Source organism: Lotus japonicus, chromosome 1 (genome assembly GCF_012489685.1).
Source record: "Lotus japonicus ecotype B-129 chromosome 1, LjGifu_v1.2".
NCBI classification, from domain to species: Eukaryota; Viridiplantae; Streptophyta; class Magnoliopsida; order Fabales; family Fabaceae; genus Lotus; species Lotus japonicus.
The window spans coordinates 2,461,757-2,476,848 of record NC_080041.1 but is presented as its reverse complement, the minus strand read 5'-3'; the positions used below and the strand labels follow the sequence as shown (position 1 = coordinate 2,476,848).

Here is a 15,092-nt window from a genome sequence, read left to right as displayed (position 1 = left end):
AAAACATTAAAAAATTCAAATTTCAATTGCAATATTTTTCATGTTATAATAATGATTAAAAGACAATTGTTTTCACCCAAAGGTATACATTGGACGTGAAAGTGTGGTATGTGTTCTACTATTCACTAACAGAATGAAATATATATTTATTATAAATTTTTCAACATTACACTCAGGTTGAGTTACTACATAACCTACAAGGGTTAAATTGGTCATCAAATTTTGAGGCAGCCAAGTAAATGTGATTCTCTCGTGTGGGGGTTTAGGAGAGGCAGTAATGAAAGTTACCCCTTCTTCCCTTTCATCTAGTGTTAAGTGATTGGGAAATAAAGAGACATCATGGTCATATGGTCGACCCAATCCAAGCAAAATTAAGATCAAACTTTGGGCTGTTAGTCACTAATCTTTGACACCCTAACAACACGAGTTTTTACTAATTGTCGGATGACAAGCTCATGATCATCTGCAGCTTCTTATGTTGATACCGAATCATTAATAGAATTCACGTGAGTGGAGATGATAGACACCTGCTAATGTCACAAGCATATTACAAGCTCTCGTGTTGCATTTGTAGAGCTCGACATTTAAATAGAAAGCAGATAAAACCCTGTATTATCTCTTTCTATCATTGGGAAGAAATTTATCCACAAGCATCTAAAGTCTTTTCTAGTAGAGCTAAAAATGGAATTCAAAGGCTTCCAAATGGTGCCTGAAAAGACAAGACTGCTGTGTTCCTCATTCAGTGTCATTACTATTTATTTTCTGATACTTATAATCAATGAGATTGATAAAAATTCAATGTTGGTGATAAAGGATACTTTTCTTTAGAGCATATTACCGGGGCACCATATGAAACGAAATTGCATGATGACATACTCCTATCATTCCAGATGTAAAGATATTTTAGCACCATATAAGGATGAAATTGAAAATGCATGGAAGAAGAGAGCCACAGAACCTGTAGGTATCTAAACTGTGTTTTTAGTTTACACTCAAACTTGAAATTCCATAATAATGTTTTCATCAAGAAATCAACACACTAATAACAAACACACTGGTAATTTAAAATGCAACTTGAAAACAATATGGAGTAATGATAAGAGAATCTATACTCCACTAAAAAAATACTATTTAGTTATGGCTTAAATAAGTTATTGGTCCCTAACTGATGACCCGGGTTTATATGATGTTTTTAGGGTTTTTCCTTGTAGGTTTTGAGTCTTTTTCTTGTGTCTCATGTAGTGTTTCATGCATTCTCATGCATTTTTATCTTTTCTTGAGTCTTTGTTTTGTTTTGGTAATTTTGTAGTTTTATAGGGAGTTTTCTTGCATTTTAAGTTAAGTTTAGGACTTGCATGATTTTCTTTTGTTTTATGAAGGACCTCTTGTGCTAATGAGCTCTTTGAGCTTCTAGATTCTTCCTTGACTTGTTGGTTAGGTTTGGAGAGCAGAAACTGAAGGTAATAGAAGGCCAAGAAGCATGGAATTGAAGGAGGACTTAAAGAGGATTGAAAGAGGAGTTACAGAAGCCAAAGAGACTTTTCCAAGCGAGCTTGAGCGCCTAGGCGCTGGGAATTGGCGCCTAGGCGCTAGTGCAATTTCCTGAAGCCTTTGGAATTGGCGCCCAGGCGCCAATTAGCTCCAGAGTGCATGTTTTGGGCATGCAATTGGCGCTCAGGCGCTCTGAATTGGCGCCTGAGCGCTAGGAACAACCCAGACTCGTGATTTTTGTCTATAAATAGGATTTTAGTCATTTTCTTTTGGAATCTGGGAGACTACTTTCATTTTTACATAAACTCAGAGGTAGAGGAGCATCTAGGAGAGTGTGAGAGGGCTTCTAAGCTTGTAATTCAGGTTCCTAGCCAAGCATGGCTCTGCTAATCTCTCTTCTTTTGCTTTGGATTTCTTTGTAAGACTTTTCATCTTTAAGTTCTTTCCCACATGTTCTTCTTCTTTCCTTGAATCCCATTTTCTGAACATCAATCTAAGCTTGTATGCATGCTTGCTTTTTGCTTTTCTATAATCAGAACGGAAGTTTGTTATAGATTAGGGAACCGATTTGGGATTACCCCTTCTATGCTTGCTACTAGGAATAGAGGAAGGGTTGGGGTTTGATGGCCTGAATTTGCATGATCTAAAACCTCATATAAATGACTAAGTACAGAAGGAATTGGACTTAGCTTTTAGTATGAGAGAATTGCTTATGTGAGGAATCAATAAGTGAGTAACTAGGCTATATCATCAAGGAGAGATCCATGAGAATATGTGCTTAGAATGATGTACTTGAATTGACTAGTTGAACAAGAACCCAAAGCATGTTATTTTCTGAATTGTCTTTTTATTTTTCCTTTTCCTTATTACTACTTCGACATATCTTTGTTTCAATAAAACAAACCTTCATTCTCAAGGCTTAAGCTGAATTTAGTCACTCACAATCCCTGTGGTTCGATATTTAAAACCGGGTGGATTCGTACACTTGCGGATTTACCAACAAGTTTTTGGCGCCGTTGCCGGGGATTGTTTGTGATTTTTGGTTTGAGTTACGAGTTTGAAGTTTAGTCTACCTAAGACTATAACTTAGGGCTGAATGGGAGACAACCCATGTTTCTTTTTTCTGTTTTACGTTTTGTTTCTTCTGTTTTTTTTCCAGGAAATAAAATGGATACAATGGCGCTCGAGCGGTGGCAATTAGCACTTGAGCACCTTGTTTTCCAGCATTTGAAAGACCAAAGGAGAACACTTGGAAGCACTCAATCACTTGGAAGGAGGTTCTTTTCTTACTCTGAGTTTTAGTCCATGCATTTTTAGCATATTTTTCTTTTATAGATTTTGTTTATCTTTTTTATCATTCATTTTTTTTTATGGAGTCTTTTGTACCTTGGTCTTTATGCCCTTTACCCAAATGACATGTTCCCAAGTCTTGCTCACTCACATGACGCTGGTTTTGAAAATGTTTTTAAGTGGATACTTTGTGCTTTCTTTTGGGGAGTGATTGTATGTTTGGGAAAGAGAGGATGAGACTTCAGTCTTCTAAGTGTTATCTTGAGGATAGAGTTGATGTGAGTTCACAAGGGTCCATCTTTGACCCTTCACTATATAATTTCCCTGAAGGATCCTGACTCACTTGCACTTCTTGGTTCTGTGTTTCATTTGGTGCACCCTTGAGAGTAGCTCTATGAGACTTGCATTTTTGAGACTGGTAGGTTTTCTCGGACTTCAGAATTTGGTTTATAACATCTTTGTCCCTAGTTGACCCTTTTGAGCCTTATGGAGAATTCTTTGTTACCTTTGTTATTTGGGCTGGTTGTTTTGTTGGAAAAATGGGGAGATGTGGTTCTTAACTCTCAATGGAGCTAGTTTATAGAAAATGCAATTGTCTCTTGCCCCAAAGAAAAAAATTCAAAAAATTCAAAAGATGAACTCCATGGTCGGATGGAGTTCAAAAAAAAAAGTCAAAAGAAAAAAATGAACTCCATGGAATGGGTGGAGTTCCAAAAAAAAGAAAAAATTATGAAACAATAGGGGGTTGAGAGACTTGTGTGCTAAGTATCAATTGCTTTAAGCTCCGGTTTTCATGAAGGACCACACTCAAATTTTGTGCAGCCTTAGTCTTTCTTAGGGACCACCTACCTTGTGCTTTACCTAGCCAACATCATAACCCTTTTGAAGTCTCATTCAATAATGCATTGTCAACTTTAGTTGCTCTTGAGGAAATGATTCTCAGAACCTATGAACTTGCTTGTGTGCTCAGTGCACTAAACAATTGTCTCATGCTAGGATGTTAGCTCTAAATGCTTCTCATAGTGGACTCTAATTCTTCTTTATCTAAGAGTAGCATGAAGTTGATTGTTGAATCTTTCTCGTGGAACTAACTGCATTTACTTGATCCCCCGGTTTTCTAAAAATGTATCCTTCTTTTGGCATGTGTGTTGGGAGCAATTCTTTGTTCTTGAGGGCAAGCTAATCTTAGTGACGCTCGAGGGAGAGCTGTCGTTGAGTATAGTGGTGTGATGACCCGGGTTTATATGATGTTTTTAGGGTTTTTCCTTGTAGGTTTTGAGTCTTTTTCTTGTGTCTCATGTAGTGTTTCATGCATTCTCATGCATTTTTTTCTTTTCTTGAGTCTTTGTTTTGTTTTGGTAATTTTGTAGTTTTATAGGGAGTTTTCTTGCATTTTAAGTTAAGTTTAGGACTTGCATGATTTTCTTTTGTTTTATGAAGGACCTCTTGTGCTAATGAGCTCTTTGAGCTTCTAGATTCTTCCTTGACTTGTTGGTTAGGTTTGGAGAGCAGAAACTGAAGGTAATAGAAGGCCAAGAAGCACGGAATTGAAGGAGGACTCAAAGAGGATTGAAAGAGGAGTTACAGAAGCCAAAGAGTCTTTTCCAAGCGAGCTTGAGCGCTTAGGCGCTGGGAATTGGCGCCTAGGCGCTAGTGCAATTTCCTGAAGCCTTTGGAATTGGCGCCCAGGCGCTGGGAATTGGCGCCTAGGCGCCAATTAGCTCCAGAGTGCATGTTTTGGGCATGCAATTGGCGCTCAGGCGCTCTGAATTGGCGCCTGAGCGCTAGGAACAGCCCAGGCTCGTGATTTTTGTCTATAAATAGGATTTTAGTCATTTTCTTTTGGAATCTGGGAGACTACTTTCATTTTTACATAAACTCAGAGGTAGAGGAGCATCTAGGAGAGTGTGAGAGGGCTTCTAAGCTTGTAATTCAGGTTCTTAGCCAAGCATGGCTCTTGCCATGCTTGGCTAATCTCTCTTCTTTTGCTTTGGATTTCTTTGTAAGACTTTTCATCTTTAAGTTATAATCTTAAGTTCTTTCCCACATGTTCTTCTTCTTTCCTTGAATCCCATTTTTGAACATCAATCTAAGCTTGTATGCATGCTTGCTTTTTGCTTTTCTATAATCAGAACGGAAGTTTGTTATAGATTAGGGAAACGATTTGGGATTACCCCTTCTATGCTTGCTACTAGGAATAGAGGAAGGGTTGGGGTTTGATGGCCTGAATTTGCATGATCTAAAACCTCATATAAATGACTAAGTACACAAGGAATTGGGCTTAGCTTTTAGTATGAGAGAATTGCTTATGTGAGGAATCAATAAGTGAGTAACTAGGCTATATCATCAAGGAGAGATCCATGAGAACATGTGCTTAGAATGATGTACTTGAATTGACTAGTTGAACAAGAACCCAAAGCATGTTATTTTCTGAATTGTCTTTTTATTTTTCCTTTTCCTTATTACTACTTCGACATATCTTTGTTTCAATAAAACAAACCTTCATTCTCAAGGCTTAAGCTGAATTTAGTCACTCACAATCCCTGTAGTTCGATATTTAAAACCGGGTGGATTCGTACACTTGCGGATTTACCAACACTAACCTTTACCATATGTTTGGCATTTGTCCCTCTTGACCATATGTTTGGCATTGGCTCATTTTCCAACTAGTCAAAGATTGGCTCTTGCATCTTTTTGTGAAATCATTAGATCGACCAACTTCGGTTTCTAGCTATTCATAGGACTAGATTTGCTAAATGCCATGACTACTTTCCTGATCAAGAAGGAAAATTCTTGAATTTGTTAAGTGTTTGAGCTTGGATCGATATACAGAATTCACCACGAGGGGTATGATCAGGAAACTAAAGCATTGATAATACAAATTTTTCAACCATATACAAATGTCAAAAGCCTTAAATAACTCTTACTGACATACCTAATAGATCCAAGTCTCAAATCAATTCATAAACAACTTTGACCATAAAAAAATCAACATGTGATTTTCTTTACTGTAATTGCCCAGATTCAACACAACATCCTTCTTTGACAGATTTGTTCGATGATGTGGTGTTGCAGTGATCTAAGAAAACAAATATATTTGATAATCAACATCACATTCGATGTGAGGAGGGTGATGCTCATGCAATACAAAAGTGATAAAGTAACCACAAACTTTGAACAAAGCATGAGAGACCCATACATATGCATGCACAAAGACGTACTACATAGATAGCAAGTGTACAAAGAGATCAAGTGCCAGTAAAATCATATTATCATTTTTTTTCACCGCGCGAGGTTTGAGTCTAGTTAAATGGAAGTTCCATCAGCAAATAATCCATATTTTCTAGGAATCTGATGTCTGACCCAACGAGGGAGCTCGCAGTGGTCGGACGAAGTTAAAAGTTTAGGATGGCCAGTTGTTTTGCTGAGATCAGGACACATTTTCTTAATGTTACAACTGGTGATGGGATTATTGAGTATAATGTAATTGTACTTCACTATCAAATTAGCATCAAATGTTACTGATAAATAAAGAATGAAGTTTAGTTGACACTCATCAAATGTTTGTAGAATTTCTATTTTCTATTGACTCTGATCCAGTTATATCATATTCATGCTCCTTGCTCTAGGGACAGGTAATGGCTGCATGACTCCGGATATATCTTCACTCTAGGAGGTACTTTGTAAATTTAGGAAATTATCCATCAGGTGCTAGAAGATTACATTTTTCTCTTCCAAATAAGAGTAAGAGACTACGGAATATACTGTGTATACTTTTAAATAAATTGTTTCACCTTCAAAGTCATGGCAGGATTTTAGTTACCAATGCCCCACACAAATTTAGGTTTAAGACTATGTTTCGATACTCATTGACATCAGTACAAACACGCAAACACTCACTTTGAAACAAAACATGAACAGACTTCTTATTAATTCCAATGAAAGACAGTTCACGTCAGCTGATATTCAAACACACCAACTAGCAATTCAAGGAACACCAAAGCTTTCCATAAAATTAAATTAAGAAAAAAAGATACAAATCAAATTCTACCTAAACAAACTATCAATGTTTAACTTGAATATTCTGAGGCTAAGGTTTCTTATATGTACAGACTACAGATTAAGCTAACCAGCAAATTATAAGTGCACCAGGCAACACTATTCCACCAGCAGAAAAGCACACAAACCCAGACTAATGATAAAGCCCTTCCTTGTTTCCCTGCATGTTCAGTTAGGAATGATCTTAATAACTGCACCGGGATTAGACAAATGAAGTTAATAGTGATATACAAACATAATAGAAGTTAAGTTATCTGACCCCACAAAATAACACTCTCAATGGTGATTCAGCATATGTCAATTGTTTGTAGGAGTTATAGGCAATGGCAACTGACACTGCAGCAAAGACTACAACAAGAGCAGCATAAGTGTCTTCTTGCTCCCAGGTATCTAGCCATGTTGTCATGGAATGGAAATTACGCGACGAAGCTCCTTTACCGTTGTTGATCCGCGAAATCACAGTCTCACTGCTCTTACTATCAGCTGAGAGCTTCGCCTCCATCTCAATGACATCAGGCTCTTTTCTCTTTTCCACCGCTGGCACATGATTTTGAGTACAGTAGGAAGAGTTTCCATTTTCTTGGCAGTAGCTCATTCCATTTGATTGGCAGCAGCTCACGAAATCATCTTGAGATCTACACACTGCAGTGCTTTCTTCTACATTTCTGATTCCACTCAGCAGAAGCCTTTGTTCTAGTTTATTCATCTGTTCATCTTCTGATAAACCCATCTGACCCCTGATGGCAAAATTCTGTAAACATATAAATGAAAACAAGTCAGCAAAAATCAAAATTGTGTAGCCAAAATAGTAAAGAAAACAAAGTACTATAAAACATTAACTACCTCCATAATGAGTTTATGATCTCCCCTTTTATGATATGTTGTTGAAACAATAAAGGTTCATCAACATATCAATTCCTGCATATTTAAGTTGAAGAGAATATTTGTATAAACGATGGCATAATGGTATTCCAAGATTTAAAATTATAAACAGAAAATTCTGTCACAGAAAGGAATTTCAACAACCGTGCGGATCTTCTCCTTACCAGTGCCCGGTGACTTCTCCATTCATGGTTGGTCCAAATATAATGATGTTTCCAGCATACTTGTGTCCCCCAATATGAGAGCATGGGCTAACAACCACTTTACCCTGTAGACCATGCAGCTCTATCTCTTCCCTGAATCTACTGACCAAGACAGGTCCACAAACCCCACATCTGTGATCCCGGGATGCATGTGAACACACAAAAATATATGAACCTTTCAAAGATTCGGGAGTCCCAGGAAGCCATTCTCCATCCTTCACAAGAACTTCTTCAACAAATGTCTCAACACCAAAATGTGTTAACCTCCTGCAATTTCACACTAAAATTAGTTGTTGACAACAATGTAGGGGAAAACTACAGAGAACCATAATGAATGAGGGAATCAGATGTTGCAAAACAAAAGCTCGTACTGACCTGTATCTGATCATGTCAGGAAAGATTAAGACATCCCCGTTAGATGTTTCAGTCCCATCATGACCCTCATATATCGTTAATCGAGTCTAGAAAAGAAACAAGTCACCAGGCATAAGCCCAAGGCAAAATCAGCCCAAGTGAATGTAAGAGAAACAAACATGAAGATTGAACATTTTTCACAATATAATCAATTAACACCCTTAACACACATCATAAAGCTAAAACCCACCTTATACTAACAAAATTTGTGATACCAACCAATTTCAAGTGGATCACTCATTACATCATTCATTTAAGAACTTTTATAGTGTGTTTGGATTGGTGGTAGGCACACAATCCAAAGTACAGTAACTAGAAGGCACACACACTTTGTAGCTTCTACTCAAAAGTGATTATGCGGCTTACAACTCATTTAAGAACTTTTATAGTGTTTGCATTGGCAGTAGGCACACAATCCAAATCACAGTAACTCTGGAAACTACACTCATAGTATGTTTGGATCAGCTTATGTTCTATCCGAATGAACTCTGAAACTCAAAGGCTACTCCAAAACTTCTCCCCAAAACGGATTTTGACTACAAAATCAATGAATTTCCAAACATGCTATTAGTATAGTATCCATCATCTAGGGATTACTACGAAAACTTTGTATGCTTTACCCACATGTCACAAACACCAAAACTTGTTATAACAACCAATAGCAAGTGGATCACTCATTACATCATCCATTCAGGGACTTCTAGTATAATTTCCAACATCTAGGTTAACAAACCCACAAGTTGAAAACACCAAATATGTAGAAACAACACCCAAAGGGCAAGGTGGAGGAACAGTACCTCCTTCTTCATATGGCTCTTCCTGGCCATAACTGCTGCATAGAGTAACCTAGGCAAGTGCTTTCTTCTACATTTCTGATTCCACTCAGGAGAAGCCTTTGTTCTAGTTTATTCATCTGTTCATCTTCTGATAAACTCATCTGACCCCTGTGAGGAGTACATCTTGTGGCCCTCCGTAATTGGTGTACTCCTTACATTGCTAGTGTGGCTCATAGCGAGACAATTCCCCAACCACAAGTGGATTAGGCACATCAATGTCCCGCTCATATTGGCAGGTGGTACTGTCTTATCACAGGTGCAATCAGTGAGCATCCTTGCTTGGGGATTTATCTGAATGATTTTCAAATACTATATTTACCCTAGATACAAGTCATGGTGGTCTTCGCAGACATTCATCTTATCTGCCGCAATGGATGATGGAGTAGCCTGTATGAACATGGTCATCCATATACTCCAGTCCCAGGGCTGGGCTTGGTGGGGTCGGGATGTTGATGCTCAGTGTAAATTGGCTAAATGCCCTATAGCTCCGGGTATAACTGCAATCAGTGAGCATCCTTGCTTGGGGATTTGTCGGAATAATTAGAGCAAGTCAATGGTGGACTACCCGCAGGCAACTTTGACTCATCACATATGCATGCCTGCAATGGTGGTAAGATGCCACCATGACACGCCAAAGGTGATACATGTATTAACTACAGTTCCTACCCCCTGAAAAGAAAAGAAAAAATTGTCAACCGTCAGATATGTTTTTTTTTTTTTTTGGAAATTTAATTATGATGGTCAAGGAAATAAAATCATTCACTGAAATCAGGAATATCTCTATGTAGTATGTACATCAAAGAGGCCAAGATTGTCCATGCATGAATGATAATCATTTAACTTTTAATGTAGCTAGCAAAGCCAAAATTCTCTTGAAAAAAATCACCGGAGGGTTCAATCTAGCATTATTTTACAACAATCAAGCAAACATAAATCATTAAATAACTGTAGAGAAATACCACCCCAATATGTTCCTGTCACATGTGTTTCAACTAATGAAACAATCATGCCAGATAATGTTGCATATAAAGCAGCAAGTATGAACATGCTAACGTCCCCCCACAATAAAATAGAGCAATCCCCAACAAAGAACATCATCCGCCATCAAAATGACTCAATATGAAGGACCAAACACAAGAATGCATATCAGCATCTCTCAAACTCCAGAAAGATCCTCAAACCAAGGCACTAGTCCGATAAGTTGCAACACGATTACTAGTTTGTAAATAGTTTTTAGTTTCCAGAAAAAAAAAATTTGATTTGTTGTTAAAAACAGTTCTTATATTACTTTGCCAGTCGCAAGTCCTCCAGCTATGCAAAACATCTCATTCAAGCTATTGATCTCTTTTTCTTCTGATAAACAGGTTCATAAAAATTGATATTGAAACAGCTCAGCATTAGTGCATTCAATGGAATATAAACAAAGAATGCATAGGCATAATTTCCGTGCTCTAACATAGCAAGAACCAAATTTGAAATGATACAGAGAGGTTCATTTCCAGTACCATTGAAATTGATGTAGCATTTCAAGTATAACAACTAAAATTAAAGCATAATGCCCAAGTAGAATAACAATAAAGGATATACACAACAACATCAATTTATCATATGGAAAATTAAGGTTCGTGTTCTTCGTCATTGGGAGATGTTTCCTGTTGATGATGCTTCGAAGCCTTATGCCATTAATCTTGTCTAGATCGATTCACAGGTCTGTTCTCCTGTTGTTTATTTGTTCGAATACTTTGTGGTACTATGCATTTGTTCGGTTGTAGTAGATATGAATGCTTGTTTTGTTATCTAGGGTGTCAAAATTGAGGCTTATATTAAGAAGAACTATCTTCCTAAGCTCATAGGTGAATTTTCGGATGGGGGTGTTTACAAGATTCACTTATTTTGTGTATTTGTTCAGACCTATATATTTGTTAAACCACCTGAAGGAGAATTTGTATCAGTAAAGAAACCTCCTCCCAGTAAATTTTGGAAGGTATGGTGTTTTTCTTATACTATTGCTACATGTAATAAAATTGTGGTGTGTGATGTGTTATAGAAATAGGATATTATCTACACCTCCTTTAAATATGATGTAATTAGGAGAGAAGGACTCCACTTATTGAAAAACAAAAAAGAGAGCACAGGTGTGCAGTTCTTGAATAGAATGAATTGATGGTTACCAAAAGTACCTCACTTTGAACTTGGAAGTGTTGGATTGGACATCAATTAATAGACACTACTAAACCCAACTGGTGTTTGCATCCTCCTAGCATTATCAGTTTATAATACTGAACAGTATACATAGGAAAGTATTTGGGCTTGAATCCAGGCTTCTTCTTAAACCAGTGAGAAAATCTGCTGCCAATCATGAAAGAGGGAAGAATATGGGTTCACATTATATAATAGAATTAAGTTGTGATGGATGAATCTTTCTGCCAATAGAGAAAGGACGGTGAGGAGAGGGAGAGAGGTCTGGACGTCTGATAGAAAAGGAAAGTTGGATCCAAGAATTTATTTCAAAATTTCAAAAGTACCTACACATTTGTGTTGCTCGAAAAAATGTTTTTTAGCTCTGGATTTTGTGTGTTAATACATACTTTCTACAATTACTGTTTTGAAACTCCACATATATCGTTATCCAGGTGAATGAGAAGCTGTTTCCATGCCAACTATCAAAGATAAATGTTGAATTGGCTGTGGAATTATCTGTTAAAACTTGGGGCAAGAGATCATTAACTGAGCTTGAAGCAGAGGAGCGCTTATCTTATTCTTGTGAAAAGGAATCTGTTTATAATGAACTTTTTTAATGTATTCAATGCTTGAAGTCAGTGTAATTATCTTACATAAAAACCTTTACATAGGTGATGTTTATCTTCTTTAATACTTCACTTTGTCAATTTTAGTCCTGTTCTATCAAATTGTCATTATGGATTTATATGTATGGCCTTGCCCAAGATGAAGTCATTGCTGAGCTGAGAAATGCATTTCTGGAAATCAGCAAGGAATATAAAGTCTTCACCAAAGAAGAGAGGAAGAAGGTTAATTTGTTTCTTGGTTACTACTTTCCTTGGTCTATCGGTGTTGAATGTTGATACATTTTTTATGATAATTATGGCTGCAGGTCGTGGCAGCTGGTGGACTACATGTAGTGGGTACAGAGCGTTATGAATCTAGGCGAATTGATAATCAGGTTTTCTTTTCTTCTCTCCATTGCCTTTCTGGGTTGAAAGGTGGAATAGTTCGTGGCCTTACGCATCGACATATTCCCTATCTTCTATTATTCTTACAGTTATCATATACCCTGTTCTACCACGCCTTCCCTTCTGAAAAAAACACTATTATCAAATAAGTATTTAAACTCGAAACTCAATTCTTTTCCATGAAGCTGCGTGGTCAAAGTGGCAGGCAAGGGGACTCTGTAAGCTCACACTTTTTTTTAAGTCTTGAAATATTTTTCGGATATTTGGTGGGGACCGAATTTAGGTGATGTGTTTGTTGTGTTGCTGCTGCCCCTGGAATTTTATTTCCCAAAACATGGTTGATATTTTTTTTTTATGTGTAGGGCTGGCTTAATGCGAGCTTTCAGAGTGGAAGACCGTACCTACCTATTGAGTCCAAGATGTTGACCAAAGCATTAGATGAAGCCCAAAAGAAAGTAGAGAACTATTTCCTTGACATTCGGAAGCAACTATTTGAGTATGATCCAAAGAGATCGTGTTTATACAGAGAGAAGACGAGCCCTTGAATCTGAAAATCTTCAGTCTCTTCTTATTGAATATGCTGAATTGACGATGGAAGACATTTTAGAGGTAAGGAGAAGGCCCCCGTCATCAACACATCGTCATGTTAGGTTTTTATTTCTTCTCCCTTTCACTTCTGACGGCCGACGTCTACTCATGAGGAAGGAGGAGTAGAGAGTGTTGATGAAATTATCAACTTCTTGGTAGGTTTTCGTCACCCTATATAGAGTTAGGTTTGAATTTGATGGAGATTAGACAGTGCAGGAAGGAGAAAGCAAGGAGAAGGACAAGAGATGATGATGGAAAGTACGAAATTTTTGTCACCATGGGTAGTGTTAGGTCAGAATCGGAAGGAGAAGAGAAGATGGTGGAAGAAAAAGGACCAATTTTTCACTGCGAGGAAGCTAAGATGACATGATGGATCATCATCCTTGCATAATAGTTCCCGCTTTTGGAAGGAAGAGGGAAGATGCTGGATTGAGAAGGAGTGTTGTCAGGTGAGGATCGGTAGAAGCAGAGAAGATGATGGACTCTTTGGTCATTGATATCTTCCCTGTCATGGTCGTATCACTTCAGGTAAGTAGGAGTTTGCAATTTCCCAATAAAATCCTACAGTTGATTTATCTTGCAAATAGTTTGTCTATTCCTGAGTGCCCTACTACTGTTAGAGTATTAGCCTTTCTTCCTCTTATATCTCTATAAATACTGCTAATGTTTAGTTTTTCCTTACTTTCGACAACTTCCTTTGTTCTTCTCAATTTCCACTTTGTTTAGTTTTTCTCGGCTTGATCTTTCATCATGTCTTTTATCGCTGGCCAGGGAGGGGATATGATGTTGTGAGGTGCTATGTACTGGGCTGAATGGTGGGGTCTGTTGCTCGTGGTATCAGTTCTATAGGGGTACATTTGAGAGGCTTGGAAATACTGTTGCAAGGCACCGGATGCAGATGTGGAAGATGATGCAGCCTAATAGTTTTAGGGTTCATGTTTTCACTCTGTAGTCATGCATGAAGAAGGAGGTACTTTGATGATCTATTGTTTTTTACTTTGTTTCTGAGACCTTTCCCTTAATTGTGGTACTTTATGTGAGTTGATATTTTCCTTGAAATTTTTAAATTTGAACCACCAATGTTGGCTATGGTTTTGAATTTTTGAATTTATTGTGATTGTGTATTTTTTTTAATTTGTTGAAGAATTATATGATCTCTATGTTTCTTCTTTTCGATATAAGCTTTAATCAGTTTGTGAGGGGAAGTGGATTTTGCCCTGTGGTGGTGTGGTTTGTTGTGTGTTGATATTTGGTTGAAATATTTGTATGTGGATCTAAGGTGCACTATGATGCAGCATTTGTGTGTCGATATTTGTTGAAATCTGTCATGATACAGCTTTGTCTGTGCTGCATAATTTGGGGAATTTATTTGCTGTTTTTTTTTTAATGAGTGATCAAGTAACTTAATAGTTTTGGGAGGTTGGGTGGCTGTTTTGTTGCTTTTCATGGTTTGTGTGTGTGCTTAGTTTGATTGCTCCCAATGAATTACATTGTTGTGGGATTGATTTTGGTTCTGCGTGTGTCCACAGTGCATAGCAAGGGAGGGGTTTGTTTGTGTGTGCTGCACAGTTGGTTGGATTTGTTTTTATCTTTTGGGTCATTTTTGCCTAATCATGAGAGGGGTGTTCTCATATTGTTTACTTATCAGTAATATTTTATTTTATTTAAAAAAATATAATTTTTTTCACCCTTTAATATATGGATATAGAATTTATATTATATTCTTAGTTTCTATTGAAATATGATACTGGTGTATGTAATACCAATATGTAACGCAGTTGATAAAAAATTTAATGAGTTGTAATGAGTTGTTCTTCTTGCTTATTATAAACTAGTACTTTTTACCCGTGCGATGCACGGGGATATTCACTTTTAGTTGTTGTGTTTTTTTTGGTTTAAATATGTCTTTTTTAAAATATATTTTGTTGATTAAAAGATATAAATTTATTTTAGACTTTTTTCTTGAAAGTAATTTATCTTAGACTATAAATTATTAAATTTTCTTTTTTCTTTTTATCAAATGTTTGTTTTTTGTTTTTTTGAGTTGTTATTTTGTTTTTATCTTTTGTACTTGTTGTTTTAAATGCTAGATTAATATTATTTTTATATCTATTGAATAGTCTATCACGGGGAGTTGA

The 15,092-nt window shown here is 37.0% G+C and overlaps 1 long non-coding RNA gene and 1 pseudogene across 1 annotated transcript; one reads left to right on the top strand and one right to left on the bottom strand.

The window, feature by feature from the left end:
* Nucleotides 1–6,826: 6,826 nt before the first annotated feature.
* Nucleotides 6,827–9,448, bottom strand: LOC130732789 (uncharacterized; annotated as a pseudogene).
* Nucleotides 9,449–12,577: 3,129 nt separating this feature from the next.
* On the top strand, nt 12,578–14,043 carry LOC130731509 (uncharacterized). The gene is made up of 2 exons (XR_009016706.1): nt 12,578–13,482; nt 13,726–14,043. It is a non-coding gene; the product is annotated as an uncharacterized LOC130731509 (long non-coding RNA).
* Nucleotides 14,044–15,092: the final 1,049 nt, after the last annotated feature.